At 39.5% G+C, this 15,395-nt stretch overlaps 1 long non-coding RNA gene across 1 annotated transcript in view; it reads left to right on the top strand.

Moving 5' to 3' along the window:
• LOC103131569 (uncharacterized) overlaps positions 1 to 15,395 on the top strand; it is a 22,827-nt gene that overhangs the window by 2,883 nt on the left and 4,549 nt on the right. The window contains exon 2 of the long non-coding RNA XR_475396.2: positions 428 to 512. This is a non-coding gene — a long non-coding RNA (uncharacterized LOC103131569). The remainder of the gene's footprint in view (positions 1 to 427; positions 513 to 15,395) is intronic.

Below are 15,395 nucleotides of genomic sequence, written 5' to 3'. Positions count from 1 at the left end.
ACAAAGAATAAAGACCAATAACTGATCATTCAAAAACATGTATCAGTGTCTTCTCCTTCACTACAACTAAAACTTTTATTTTTACTCCTTTTCTACAAACTCAGAGCTGCTCGGATGTGAAATGAGAAGCAAAACCCTATCAGCAGCTCAGACTGGCTGGTTCCTCTCACTTTTGGTCTTTGTGGTTTCTTGTTGTTTTCTGCTTTGTGTTGAAATGTTTCCTCTGTGAAAATGACCAAGATGTTTGTGGTTAACTTCCTGGTTTCAGATAAATTTCCATGACGTCTTTAGTGACTCGCTGAAAAGGTGTTAAGTTAAAAAAAAAAACCTGCGAATTTGCTGCTGTTTATAAAGCATTCTTCATAACGGTCTATAAAAACTTTTTAAAATAATGAACTGTGAAGTAATTTTAATTTTATTTTTTTAGGGTCTGACCCACATGCAGTTTATGCATCTGTGAAGACAAATGATGTAAATTAAGGACAGAAATCATCAGAGAAGCAGAACCAGAGGTAAAACTCTAGATTTATGAATGTATGAACTATGTCCTGCTTTTTGCTTTAGATGATGAATGTAGTTATGTTCTGAATCAAACTGTGTTTAGTCATAAATGTAAAATATATACATTTCCTTCTTCTGAAGTATGAATTCCTTCCTTTTTTCTTTCACACGTATCAAATGTCTGATTTCTGCAACAATTCTTACCCATGCATTGATTTATAGAATGTTAATACATTTTTGCACCTTAACTAATTGTACATGTAAAATGATTATGTGAAAGCCAACCAGGGCAACGACAGGAACAGCAATGCAATGACCAATAAATGTGATGTCTAGTGTTGAGGGACTCAAACAACCATTGCTTCAAAAAAACACCGATCTACATGCTCTTAGATAAGACACAAAAATGAGCCACAAACCAGAATGTAAAATCACTCCCAAGACATTTATTAAATCAATGCATTTGGTCAAATGGAGACACAACTCACCCACAAACACAAACAGCAATGAGTCTCTGCAGGAGGAGGTCGTGTCTGAGTGAGAGAGTGAGGACTTCATACTTTATCTCTCATCCTCTCACCCAGAGACATCATGAACCTCTCCAACATACACACAAACTATACCTGTCAAATCCTCTCCTACATAAAACACTCCACTCTTGGCTGCTAATCATAGATAACATAACCCAGGCATAAGTGCAGGCTGACGGGGCCTTGTTAGGCTGATGGCCAGCCAGCTGATGCACTGCAAAAAGTCCCCTTCCAAAAACAAGAAAAAAAGTACAAAAACAAGGTATAATTTTCTTAAAATAAGAAAAATCATCTGCCAACAGAACAAGAAAATTTATCTTGTCAAGATTTTCCACAATAAAAAATATCTAACCAAGAGGAACCTACAAATATCTTAAAATTTATGTATTTTTACTTAAAACAAGCCAATTTTACTTATACAAGTAAGATATATTATCTTATTTTAAGAAAAATATTCTCAAGTAAAGAAAATGTTAATTGACACTGAATTTCTTGAAAGCATGCAAATTAGTTTGCTTGTATTATTATAAAGGATTAAAACATATATTTTGTCATTGTTTTACTCTTATGCTAAGGCAAAAACCCCAAAACTGATCCTGTCAAACTGGAAAAAGATGTTATTGCCCTTACAAAACATTCCCATTTCCCACATGTGGTCAAGTATTTTGTTCATGTGTTCAATGTTCCTTACATCTTGTGAGATCATAATTCTCACATGTGACCATATAATTTATTTCACATGTCAATATCATTAGATTGCCTGTCATACCCATATTACATTTAGGAATATTTTTAATTACTTGAATGTGTTGTTATTGTTATACATTTAAGGTATATTTTATGAATGTGCAACATATATATTCACATTTCATATTTTTGAAATGTTTATGTGAACAATAGAGCAAATCTGACCAATCTGTAATGTAATTCCATTTTTATTTTTTTCTGACGCTGAAATAATTTTTAATTTATCAGAAATTGGACAAAGCATATTAAGTAACATGTCAGAAATAAAAATCAATGTAAATATGACAGAGTTGGCACAAAAGATCAATTTTGTCAGTCGTCCTAAAGCAGATAACAAAACAAACATGACCTATTTTATGCAAAACACAAATAAAATTAGAATAAAAATAGGATGACCTAACAAAATATACAAACTAACTTGACTAGACAAATTAAAAGTATACTAAAGTTTATTAGTTAGGATTATTTATAATAATAATTCATTATTATTTATAATAATCTTAACTGACCAAAGTGCTTCATAATAATTACATTTTAATATTTAAATGACAAAAATAAATACAGTTAAGTTTGATGAAAAAAAGCATTTCAGTGAAATACCAAGAAAATAATAATGCAAAACAAAATACACACACACACACACACATATATATATATATATATATATATGTATATATATATATCTTACATATATGTGTGTGTTTAAATAATTAGATAATGATTTCTACATACATTAGCAAATAGATATTTTTCTAAAAACAAATTACTTCATAGTGAAATTCTGTGTTTTTGATATAATGACAGAAAATATTACTAAAAAAAATTAAAAATCAGCTCCATTGAGGGGGACCTTTGTGGCCCTTTGTGGCCCTAAGCGGCTACTTAGTTTGCTTATGCCTTGGGTCGGCCCTGCATGTGTACATATTAGAAATTCTTATTAACATTTGTAACTGTATCCAAAATAGACCAGGGTGTATTTGCTTATTGTGAGGGAATGCAACAAATAAGAGGAAATGCAATACTTTTGCAAGGAAACGCAAAAGAAAAATTTCCCCATGTCCCCTAGGGGGCTCCGTAGCATGACTGTGCCAGATCCACCTCTGTTTTCTTTTTGTTTGTTTTTTTAAATAAATTTATTCATATTCAATCTGAAAGAGAACCTGCGGTATACGTCATCGAGTCAGTAACGGATGTATGTATTTGGGGGGTTTTTGGGTCCAAAATAAAATAATACATTTTCAGTCTGACACAAAAGCTGTGGATACATCGAAAGAAGCTAGAAGTTGCTGTTATTAAGCTGTAGCAGGTCACAGATCCCCTTGTTATGGAGAGCCATTTCAGCCAAAATTAAATAAATAAAAAAATGGGTGAAATAAATAAACAAATGAGTAAAATAAATCAATAAATGAAAAATGATTGTCATTTTTATTCCCATTTATATTTGTTCATTTATACATTTATTTATTCCCAGATTAATTTAACCATTTTATTAGCGACTGCCAAACAAAGTCGCCGAGTGGCTGAGTAGGGAAGTGGTTGTTGACGCGCCAGCTGATCAAAATGCAAATCCAAGCTGCAGTTACAATGATTTTATTGTCAATATCCAAGGCACAAGTAGTGTCCAAAGTAACATAAAAAACAGATCCGTAGAATTAAACAGAGATCAAAGACAAAAACATAGCGGTCAGCAAAAAGTAGACCTTCCCCATCACCCACTCACTAAAAATCACCAGGTCAGCCACAAGTGATCTACAATCACTAATAACACCACGTGATCCCGCACTACGCCTATCCATAACATTCTGGGCCCTAATTCTTACATCATTACACAGTAATAATTACTCATATAAAACCATAACCCAAGACATACACTACATCAAAACACACAATGAGAACATAACACATTCTAACAGTCCATGAACGTAATTTGCAAATAGTCAAACAATCATTTCTTCTTTTCTTCAAAATAGTCCATCCATAGTTGGTCAGTCATAGGTCAGAGGTTACCAGCACTTAGCCTAAATATAGTCAGTCTGCGATGTACATCTAGTTATGGTAAAGTCTAGTCAAAAGTCACGTCAAGTGTAGAATCAAATGTGTTGTCTTCATTGGTCGAAAGTCTCCTGAAGAAGGCATATCTTCGTGATGGGTCTGCATAAGTGGCTGGTTGGGGTCTTAATCCAGACCTGGCGTACAAGTCCATTTTTATCAGGCACAGTTTCTGTGATTCTACCGATGATCCAGGAACCACGAGGTGCAGAGTCATCCATTATAAGGACCACATCTCCAGGAACAAAGTTGCGTCTAATCTTCATCCACTTTTGGCGCTGTTGAAGTTGAGGTAGATATTCTTTAATCCATCTTTTCCAGAAGAGGTCAGATATGTATTGGACTTGTCTCCATCGTTTTCGTGCATAAGTATCATCTTTCTGGAATAAACCCGGTGGTAAACTTGGATTAGGCTTGAGTAAGAGAAGATGGTTCGGTGTTAGAGCTTCCAGATCATTTGGATCAGCAGATTCCAAGGTAATAGGTCTACTGTTGAGGATTGACTCCACCTCACAGAGAGCAGTTTGGAGTCCTTCCTCATCCAGATGCTGTGTCTGCAGAGTGGAATTAAGAACTTTTCTGATGGAACGGATCAATCTCTCCCATGCTCCACCATGGTGTGACCCAGCTGGAGGATTGAAGATCCATTTCACTCCCTTCAGAGACAGCACATCAGAGATCTTTTCTTGATTCCAATCTTCGATAGCTCGTCTCAGTTCGCGCTCTGCGCCCACAAAGTTGGTACCATTATCGGACCGCAGCTCTTGTACTTGGCCTCTCCTTGCAATGAAACGTCGTAAGGCGTTAATGAAAGAGTCTGTGTCAAGAGATGAGGCAACCTCAATATGTACTGCTCTGATTGCCAAACATGTGAAGATAACTCCATATTTCTTCACAAGACTTCTCCCACGCTTCACTTCAAATGGACCAAAATAGTCCACTCCAACAAAACTAAAGGGGGGTTTCTCAGGTGTCACTCTGCTCTCAGGCAGGTCAGCCATTTGTTGCTGGCCTGCAGCTCCATGAAGCCGTCTGCAGATCACACACCTTGACATGATATTTCTAATCAGTGCACCAGCACCAGGAATCCAATATTTCTGATGGAGCTTTGAAAATATGTGGTTCCTACCACCATGACCCACCTCTTTATGAATATATTGGAGAATAAGATAAGCAATATGAAGATCTTTAGCAACAATGATAGGATGTTTAGAATCTTCAGACATGACAGCCCTGCTGAGACGTCCTCCAACACGCAGCACATCATCCACCAGAACAGGATTTAACTTGTATATGTGACTGCTTCGTTTGATGTTTTCTCCCTTTTGGAGACGGGAGATTTCTTCGTAATATTTTTCCTTCTGGCAAAACTTGATTATCTGCATCTCAGCGTCCTCAATCTCTCCCAATGAGAGAAAGCCAGTACGTAGCTCGCCCCTCTGATGAGCACTTTCAGACTGGGTTGTTTCAGATGCAGGCTGAAAATGTGTCTTGCTTCTTTTGTGATCCAAGAGCAATGTTTTGAATCTTAAAATCCAACCCATCACTCTGACAAGATGAGTCCAGGATGAAACACGATGAATCAGAAGAGCCAAAGGATGATCATCATCTTGTGCAGGACAAACACCAACAAAAGCAAACACTTTGACTTCAGGGTCGTCATGTCGAGGTTCCTGTAAGTTCTCTGGGTTTACAGGCCAATCTGTCTCTGGCTGTGTAAGAAATGCAGGACCAGATAACCATGTAGTGTCATGTAGAAATTGTTGTACCTTCATACCTCTCGAGGCAAGGTCTGCTGGGTAATTTGTTGTGTTCACATATCTTCACTGGGAGATGCCAGAAGCCCTGAGAATCTCTGACACTCTGTTTGCCACAAAAGAACAGAACCTGGAAATCTTGTTATTGAGGTATTTCAATACAGAGGTGCTGTCTGTCCAAAACACTGAATCTAGGACAGGTAGCCTTAGTTCCCTTCTCCACAGTATGTCCATGCGAACTGCCAGCACAGCTGCCGTCAATTCCATACGGGGAATTGTGACTGGTTTTAAAGGTGCTACCCTGGACTTCCCCATTATAAAGGAACTGTGCATCTGGTAGAGACTGTTCTGCAGCAGGAGGTAGGTAACAACACCATACCCCTTCTCACTTGCATCTGCAAAATGGTGCAACTGAGCAGTGGTTGCTTTTCCAAAATCAGTAGGTTTCAAACATCTTTTGATGCTGATGTTGTCTAATAGTTGCAATTCCTCCATCCAGCTTTTCCACTCTTGAGCAACGGCTGATGGAATAGCATCATCCCAACCTATTCCCTTCTGACACAGGTCTTGAAGGATTCTTTTAGCTACAAAAATGACAGGAGCTAGGAATCCCAATGGGTCATAGAAGGTGGTAACAGTGGAAAGGATTCCTCTTCAGGTCAATGGTCTGTTTGGGATGGATATACAGAACTTGAACGCATCCGACTGTAGACCCCCCGCCCCCATACTCCTAATGCTCGTTCAACAGGCAAAAGGTCACAATCCAGATCTAGGTTTTTAACCTCTTTGGCTCTTTCCTCTTCAGGTATTACTAACAGGGCGCTGTGGCTATTACTTATCCACTTTGTTAAGTGGAAGTCACCTTTGGCGCAGATGAGTCTGAGGTCTGAGTAAAGAGATATGGCTTCCTCTTCAGTGCCTATTGAGGCAAGGCAGTCATCCACATAGAAACTGTATAGAATGGTGTCAATCACCTGTTGGCTAAAATCTGCTTTGTTGTCTTCTGCACATTTCCGCAGGGCATAGTTAGCACAACTCTGAGATGATGTTGCTCCAAATAAATGAACACCCATGCGGTACTCCTGCATGCTCTGATTGAAATCACCATCAGGCCACCAGAGGAACCTCAACAGGTCAGAATCTTCCTCTGGCACATGCACCTGATGGAACATGGCTTCAATATCAGACATCAAAACAACAGGCTCTTTTCTGAACCTAGTCAGCACGTCAATCAGGCTGTTTTTAAATCGGGACCACTCAGGAGCTGTCCATTGAGAGAAACGCCCTGGAATGATGCAGCGCAGTCAAAAACGACCCAAATCTTTCCCTTGGTAGGATGGTACACCCCATGATGAGGGATATACCAAACCTTTCCATCACTGCGCTTCAAGTCTGTGATTGGCACTCTTTTTGCATAATCTTTGGATAGAAGATCTTTCATGAAGGCAGTGTAGTCTTTGTGAAAGTCTTTATCTCTGATTAACCTTTTCTTTAAGCGTGCTGTTCATCAATTGCTCAATTATCAGGCATTCTTATGTCTCGGTCTCTCAAAGGCAAGGCAATGTTGTAGTGTCCATCACGCAAGGTTACTGTCTTACTGGCCAACTCTAGAAACTTGGAGTCTTCCTTTGACAACCCCATTTGCTCATCATGGCTGCTCTCAGGAAAATCTATCTTGAATTGTTGCTTCCATAGATTATCCAATGTAACAGCAGAAATTCTGTTCATGGTGACATTTGACAGACAACTTGGTCTTTCACAGGATTCCCGGTCAATTGGCCCATTCACTGTCCAGCCGAGAACGGTTTTAATGGCGAAAGGTCCATCACCTTCGCTCCTGATGACCTCTAAAGGTTCTAGGGCTCTGGGCATGTTCATGCCGATCAAAAGCTCCACCTGTGCTTTAATCTCTGGCAAATGAACACGCTTCAAATGTGGCCAGATATCCAGGTCTTGTTGCTTTGGGATGTTACTCATGTCTACAGGCATTGTGTGCTGAGTAAAAAGGTCAGGCATGTCATAATACATGTCACTGTCCAATCTGGCAATTTCAAGTTCAGGTACAATAAAGCTGTCCACAACTTTCTCTTGTCCCATGGTGCGCAAGAGAATCTTTGTTTTTCTCCCAGTGAGATTCAGCTTATCCAAAAGACCCACTGTACAAAAGGATGCTGAACTCCCTTGGTCCAAAAAGGCATGCGTTTCCAGTGTTCATTGACCTTTCTTTGATTTCACCTTGACAGGCACGATGGGAAGTCTACAGTCCTGTTCACCGGCCCCAGTAAGACCACTAGTCTGAACTGTGACAGGAAATTTCACTGCTTCAGTATCTAGTTGAACTTCATTCTTCTTCTGGTTGTAAATATGGAGTATGCTTGCATGTCTGACACCACAAGTTTTACATGAAAGACGTTTTCTGCATTCTTTGCTGATGTGCCCTGTGCACAGGCAACCAAAACAGACGCCATTTCTCCTAAGAAATGAAATCTTCTCATTATGAGGTTTCCTTTCAAGCAGAGAGCATAACTCCAGTTTGTGTCCACCTTTGTGTACTGTGCGAGGTAATGCAGGCAATCGTCAGGATCACCAGTCTTTGATTCAATGACCTGTTCAAACGAACGCATAAAGGCCTGAAAATGAAGCGGATCGCCATCAAAAGGTTGAATTTCTCTTTTGGGTAGTGAAGACTGACTTTGTTGATGAACCAACATGCAAGTTAATTAATATTATGCAAATGCAGATGCAAATATGCATCTGCAGCTCGCTGCAGATGCATATTTGATATTGTTCTGCTTACAGGATGAGAAGGTCCAAGTAGAGCTGCAGACCTTTTCTTTGTCACATTTTGTTGCATTGGTTTTATTTGAAGCTCTGCATTTTCATTAATTGGTTTTCTCTTTATCTGTGAAACGAAAGTATTAGCATCTGCATTAAGACTTTCAACAGCATTTCCTTTTGTTTTAAAATACGATTCCATTCCATTGGATTTCCGTGAAGCTAAGCTTCGCACTGCAGATCCAGTTTTCAACACTTTTACTTTTGCAGCAGTTGCAGCTATTTCTGCTTCAAGTTGAAGCTGTTCTCTTCTTTTCCTAAGTTGCTCCTCCGGTTCTTCAATAGCATGCTTTTCTTTCAGCATAGTTTGACGTGTGAGCAAGGCAGCCATTTCAGCCTCTGCCCTGAGACGTGCAGATGAAGTTGATGAAACTTTAGAGCTTAACTTGCTTCCTTGATTTGAAACACTGTCAGATGGCAACACATCATCTTGAATGTCATGCTGGAGATGAGCAGATAACTGAGGCTCCATTTGTTCTTGAACCTCCATTTTTTCTCTTGATGGAGTTTTCTGTGATTGTAATCACTGACGTCGAACCACTTTTTTCAGTAACGAGTAATCTAACGCGATGCTATTTCGAATCCTGTAGTCAGACTACAGTTATTTATCAAAATCATTTTGCGTCACTGCGCATTACTATGTTCTTTTTGAATTTAATTGTATTTCCTCTACATATCTTGTTGAGAGACCGACGGTATCAGCAGCGACAGAAATGAAAACAATGGCGAGAGGAGGGAGATGCGCATTTTGTTGGTTGAAAAACAGGAATTTTGAATTTCTGTTGCCAAGTCCAATTATTATAAGCAGCTTTAAGTTTCTTTTTTTTTAAAGTCGCTTTTTGGGCTCGATTTGAACGTGAAGTTGTTCATTTGGGCTTGGAAATAAGCAGAGACTCATAATAAATCCCAGAATTTGTCTGACATCCAGTTAGTTTTAGTCCATTTCCCGGACTAAAGTTAACTAAAGTTCCCGACATTTAGTTAACACCCGACATTTGATTCTACTCTTGACATGACTTTAAAATCCTTCTGAGAGTTTTCTAGACGATAGTGGAGCACACAAAAATACACAAATTACTAACATTTTTTTTCTTTTGTAATGTTATAAATCTCCCCTTCAGTTCAACCAAGTGGAGACACACTGTTGATGTTAGCATTATAAAATAACTTACAATTAAGTTTTGACAATGTAATTTTCACAGGTGGTGGAGTGATGTTGTTAGCAGCTGTTGGAAGTAACAAAAAAGTTACTTTTAATGTAACTTCGTTACTTTCCAAATCAAGTAGTCAGTAATCCAATTATAGTTACTTTTTTAAAGTAACTATGCCATCACTGATCGTAATATGTCAGAGGATGGACTGCTTGAGCATTTATTTGTTTCAAAAAGCCATATTTCAACATCCTCAATCAATCAATCAAATTTTATTTGTATAGCACATTTCAGCATCAAGGCATTTCAAGGTGCTTTACATCATTAAAGAAGAAAATAAAACCAGCATGTGACATTGAATAAACAGTAAGAAAGAGAAAGATTTTGAAAAAAAAGGAAAAGATTAAAAAAGATAAAAACATACTTTTGTTACTGAATTTAAGCTCCTGTCGTCGCTGGACTCCGCCGTCCGTTTAACACAGGTATTATCCAGGTATTATCTAGGTATTATCCAGGTATTATCCAGGTATTATCCAGGTATTATCCAGGTATTATCCAGGTATTATCCAGGCCCCGTCACCTAACAGGACAAGGTCTCCAACCCTGCAGCACCAGGTTCTGTAGAAAGGGGAATAAAAAAAATTAATAAACAGATAAACAGTAAAGATAAAAACATTAAAAACATCAAAAACATCTAAGACATCAAAACCCACACTCTAATTCTAATTTAGCCATAAGCCCGCCATGGCTGGATCCGGCCCGCGGGCCATAGTTTGGGGACCCCTGATCTAGGACAAGAGTGATAAGTGGTTGGGACTCCAGCTGGTGTAGGATTTCTCCTGATGCCAGGATTTCGGGATCTGGAAGTGGTCCTACAAACATCAGTGACAAAATCATAAGAATCCTAAGTTTTGACAAAGGAAACATAGGTATAAAAAAATAAACCAAAGGTTATACCTGTGTAAGCTCTGTAAAGTGTGGAGTGCAGATATCTTTTCTCCATAGGTTTTAGTCTATGGGCCAGAGGCCAAAATTTGACATTTTTGTCCATTTCAGGGTGGCAAAGTCTATCACTATTGTTTGAAAAGATCCATGTCTCTAGTTAATATTTTGGTATGATAGCCCTTCAAAAATGGTAGCTGAGTCATAGCTACCATAGCTACCAGCAAACAACCCCGTTGGAAAAATTCTGTTTTTTGAGACTGGTGTATGTCTGGTTTAGGCTCATGGTATGGGCATTTGTCAAAGCTCTATAATACAGTGTTTGGTATCATCTTAAAGGGGACACTCTTGGCTTTCATTTAAATCAGGTTTTGAGTCTCTCTGACCAACACAGAGGTCACTAGAGCTCATTAAACCAAAAATAATACACATTTTCCACATCTTTTGACCAAACTAGATACACTTCTTTCATCCCAGCGGTATCCAGGGACATCAGAGACACAAGAGTTAATGACTAAAATACTCAACAGACTCTAAGGAATCAGAAAATGTATGATATGCCTACACTGTCTGTCTATGGGAGGCGATTATGAGCTGTAATTTGAAGTTACAGACTTGGGCTATAACCTTAACTGGTGTATATGTTGGGGGTTTAGTGGGGGTTTGTTTAGCGTGTCACTCATGTCTAGTTTGTTAGTTATAAAAAAGTTAATCAGTAATAGTAGAAATGTACACTTACATAGACTTTAGGATGCTGTATTGGCCTATTTATCAGATTTTGTGAGTTTTTCCATCCTGGGCTACACAATAGTAGCCCAGGATGGCCACATAGAGACACAGCAGAATGAGAGAGGAGACCACCTTCATTAAATGACAAATTCTGAGGTAGAAATAAAAAAATATTTTTTCAGATGCTTAGGCTACTATTGACAGCATAATTCAGATTATTATATTACATTTCTGCCAACAGATGATAACCTTAGGCATATCGGTACCATCTACATTATGCTTGCTGATGTTGATTTCAATCAGGCCCACAAATGAGTTGGTTAAAAAATAAAATCAGTAAAACATAAGCATTTAGGTTCAGCATGTAACTTTTATTTAAAAATCTATGTATTTATTAAAACTATCACTATGTTGTCTGGAGACCCTCCTTCTGGTTCTGATTGGTTCTTTCAATTTAGCACTGCGAGAAGGCAGACAGGCTTGAGTTTTCTTCACAGATTATCTCTCTCATGTAACCATTAAGCTTCAGGCGACCAGGAGCATTGAACAACTTTTGCTTGTCTGCTATCCATTTACATTTCTTTTAACCCATCTATACCGGAGAGGAAGTTTGCAATTGCAATACTCAGTGCAATACAACAGACTAAGGCAGTGGTCTCAGACTCAGTCCTCAAGGTCCAGAGTCCTGCAACTTTTTGATGTGTCCTTTGTTATATACTCCTAAATTCGTTGGCTAAACTACCTTACCAGCATGCAGTCTTATTAGCAGAGCAGTCTTGGTGCAGCATTGGAGCTTGCACATTACTGAGCTCTTCAGCCAGTTAGCACATCAGGAACAGTCGGATAGCTTGCATGCCAGTGGTGAGGAGGGTCCTCACATACAGTCTAATAGATGGAGAAATTCATAGCAAGATAGTAAGCTATTAGATGTTTGGATGCGAGGACATAAAGCTCTACCAGCTAGCTGGCTATATAGATGGGCAGACCATAGTCAAGTGAAGACCAAGACCAGCGCCCCGCGCTACATGACACAATAAAATGCGAAATATTGCTAATAAAATTGATCTGAAAGATTCACAATCCCATAAAATCACGTAGATATTAAATACTTAGAGCTCAAATAAATTTAACCAATATTAAAAGCAGAACAAACTCTTTGTTGTCCTTATCTAAAAAGATAACACCCTGGGCATTTGCCCATATCATTCATGTCAGAAATCACCACTGTCTGAACCATTAAACCAATTGAGGCAATGCCCTGACGGTAAATAACGCTCAACTATGAACACTGACCAAAGAGCAACAAGCAAGAAGTAATCAAGCACAAGGCCTCACCATGACTGTTCTTTCACACTGCATGAAGCCCAATGCTGTTATGTCTGCCATCATGGCAGACCAGTTCACACTACACCAGTTTTTGCCCTTACAACAGTCTTAGAATGTTCTCCATTCTACGATTGACGATAATCTTAACTGATCATCCTGCAGTGTGTGGTGTGTTACGACTAATCGGGTCCAGTCGGTAGAACGTCGGGACCACTCCCATCTGAAATCAGACACATTCAGCATGTTGGATTGTCTTGGCCGATTATCGCAGCGTGTGAGGTTTTTCCTGACTGGTAGTGAGAACGCAGCTTGTTAAATGTGACAGGTAGCCAATCAGAAAGCACGGATTCCCCTCTGTACTTTCCCTTCAGAAAGCACAGAGAGGAACCCCAAACATCTAACGTGTCAGAACCCAGAGTCCAGCAGACTTCAGAGATGATATGTGAAAACAATATTAATGTTTATTCAACATTTTGAGCAACAAATATGGAAATGACAAGGAGAGGAGTTGGGACGAAATTGATTTTCCGGTCATTTTTCAGCTGTTCATTGTTAAGGTGACATAAATAGGTTATAACGATAAGGTTAGTCATTCAGTCAGGACCTGACGCTTACAGAATGTGATTGTCACTCGTAAAACATTGATCAATGCCTGGTTTTAAAATTTGTTAACTGGACTTGTAGCCATTACTTTGTGCATATTGTTCTCAACGTAATTGTAAATATTAAAACAGCAAATACTAATTAACCGATGAAGCTTAAAGAAACGACGGGACAGAAAATAGTCTAAACACACAAATGGTGTAGACGAAAAAAGGTAACTTTTAAAAAAAATAGGGCTGTCGCATACCCCGTTTCCACGCTTTTATCCAACGCCTTTTCTGTTTGTTACATCTTTTATGTCTAAAATAAGCTCACAAGCTGTCATTATTGCTTCTACGTTGTCGGCCATGTTTGATTACTCTAAATTCATGTGTATTATAGTGGGATTTTCTTGTATTTTCTGTGTGGAACCTGAATGTCGGTGAGAAATCAGGTCATGTGTGTTGCTCTTGCCGTGTGGCTGGCTGAACACCACACACTACATGATTGGGCCCGATCGAACGTGTTATTCCTACGATTTTGGTCGGCTAGTGTGTGGTCTCAGGTTTTGAAAATTGGCCGACAATTCTAAAACCGTGTAGTGTGAACTGGGTTCACATCTGCCACTTTGAACAAAAACAATCAATGAGCAATGTGCATGCTCTTTTGTTCTTGTGTTTTATTTACTTGCTAATTAAATAAATGTACTGTATGTAATAACATAAAATAATAGCTAATGCAGTGTTCGCAGAGCATTAAAAGAAAAAAAGAACGGCTCTCAGTGAGGCTCCAGTCCTATCTTCTTAGTAAAGAGAAGTTCAGGAGACTCGGATCGTTCATGAATGTCACCTCATTATCTTGCAGACTTTTGGGCACAGCGTTGTCCCATATATGCGACAAGTCAGTCTACACCTCCGCACAATAATTCAGGCAGTGAGTGACTTTTTTTCCCATCACAAATACATGTGTCTCTATACAGCTAGCTTTGCTAACGTCACGTCAACAGAGCTTACCTTCTTTGAGCTTATTTTCTAAGTGACGAAAAAAGTTAGACGTCTCCACTGTCTGTGAAAGCAAAGCGATGCTGAGTTAGCTGTGGTCATCGGATTTCTTATGATTTATGCAGCGATATTATATTACTGACAGTGAGACAGACATCAGAGGAAACCACTGCGCATGTCCTGGAGCTCCGTGCGCGAGTGAAAGGTTGGGGGGAGGGAGAGAAACACGTTATTGGTTGAATTTTAATCGGTGTGTTTGCATCCACTGAAAACAAAGATGTTAACAAATAAACTGGACAGTATGCTGTACGTTTAGTGATATTTTCACAGTTGTGGTCTTGACATAAAATCCCAATTCCTCAGCGCCTGAGACCGAGACAAGACCGAGACCATCAGAAAATGGTCTCAAGACCAAGACCGTTCTCAAGTACTACAACACTGGGAATTAAAAATCACTGAAGTTGTGTTGGAGGTAGATGACAGGTGAAAGGTTAGGGGGAAAGAGGAACTGACGGGAGAGCAGAGGTGACCAAGGCCTTATTGTTGAACTTTAATTTTCCTAAGAAAAGGTTGGGCAAGCAACAGACGTAGGAGGACTGTTGAGCAACCCTGGGTCATTAGAACAGACATCATGTCTCCAAGACGGTGATGGATATGAGATCATCGGTCCAAGCAGTCAGCCAATGAGACAGGCACAGCAACAAAGCTAGCCAATGCAAATGCACCAAGAGGATGGATAAACACTTTATAAGGTGGGTGCAAAAGAGGAATCTTTGGTTGGATCCTTCAGGCAGCTTCGAGCCAAGATCCAGATGGACAAAGAACTCTGCAGCTGAAGAAGAGCTGGAGCCACAGAGCCGGAGACTGTTCTGCACATGGGGACCAACCCGTTAGCCCCGCAACATGTGGCTTCAAATTGCACTTCTCTCATCAGCTGGGTTCGAGACCCCAAAGAAAAAGACCAAGGCAAAGATGAAGATAAAGACAAAGATAAAGAACAAAGGCAAAGAGGAAGAACTGGTGTGTTCCTTCCATGAGACCAGCTCTTCTACATCTCCAAGGACCAGAAAGATCGTGAGACGAGGAGAAAGGAGCTACAGAGCTGCAAGACAAGAAGGAGAGGGCCACTACGAGCATGAGGAAGTCCCCCTGGGGCCCGAGCCCTGCCGCTCTGACTCAGTACTCTTCCTGTACTGGGAGCCTCCTGCTTCTGCAACGCCTTTTTCATCATCAGGCCAGTTCTGG

The sequence above is a fragment of the Poecilia formosa genome, unplaced genomic scaffold (genome assembly GCF_000485575.1).
Source record: "Poecilia formosa unplaced genomic scaffold, Poecilia_formosa-5.1.2 Scaffold788, whole genome shotgun sequence".
In the NCBI taxonomy this organism is placed as follows: domain Eukaryota; kingdom Metazoa; phylum Chordata; class Actinopteri; order Cyprinodontiformes; family Poeciliidae; genus Poecilia; species Poecilia formosa.
This window is presented reverse-complemented; position numbering and strand designations above follow the sequence as displayed.